Source organism: Gavialis gangeticus, unplaced genomic scaffold (assembly GCF_001723915.1).
Source record: "Gavialis gangeticus isolate Ggan-Ray unplaced genomic scaffold, GavGan_comp1, whole genome shotgun sequence".
NCBI lineage: Eukaryota > Metazoa > Chordata > Crocodylia > Gavialidae > Gavialis > Gavialis gangeticus.
The window spans coordinates 16,165,160-16,165,876 of NW_017729004.1; positions in this window are offsets into that span (position 1 = coordinate 16,165,160).

The following is a 717-nucleotide window of genomic DNA, read 5'->3' on the forward strand; positions in this document are numbered from 1 at the left end:
GTGTTTAATGCTGAAAAATGCAAGGTTCTCCACGTTGGGAGGGAAAACCTGCAGCGTCATTATAGGCTCAGCAGTGTTATGCTGGCTAGCCCTACGGAAGAAAGAGACTTGGGGGTCATCATTGACCACAAGATGAACATGAGCCTGCAATGCGATGCTGCAGCTAGTAAAGTGACCAAAACTCTGGCTTGCATCCATAGATGCTTCACAAGCAAATCCCAGGACATCATTCTCCTCTTGTACTCGGCCTTGGTGAGGCCGCAGCTGGTGTATTTCGTCCAGTTTTGGGATGCACAATTCAAAAAGGATGTGGAGAAGCTTCAGATAGTCCAGAGAAGAGCCACACGCATGATCAGAGGACAGGAAAGCAGGCCTTACGATGACAGGCTGAAAGCCATGGGGCTCTTTAGTTTGGAAAAGCGCAGGCCTGGGGTGATCTGGTGGCCACCTGTAAGTTTATAAGGGGTGACCACCGGTATATGGGGGAATGTTTGTTCACCAGAGTGCCCCAAGGGATGACGAGGTCGAATGGTCATAAACTACTGCGAGACTGTTTCAGGCTGGTCATAAGGAAGAATTTCTTTACTGTCTGAGCCCCCAAGGTCTGGAACAGCCTGCCATTGGAGGTGGTTCAAGCACCTACATTGAACACCTTCAAGAGCAAATTGGATGCTTATCTTGCTGGGATCCTATGACCCCAGCTGACTTCCTGCCCTT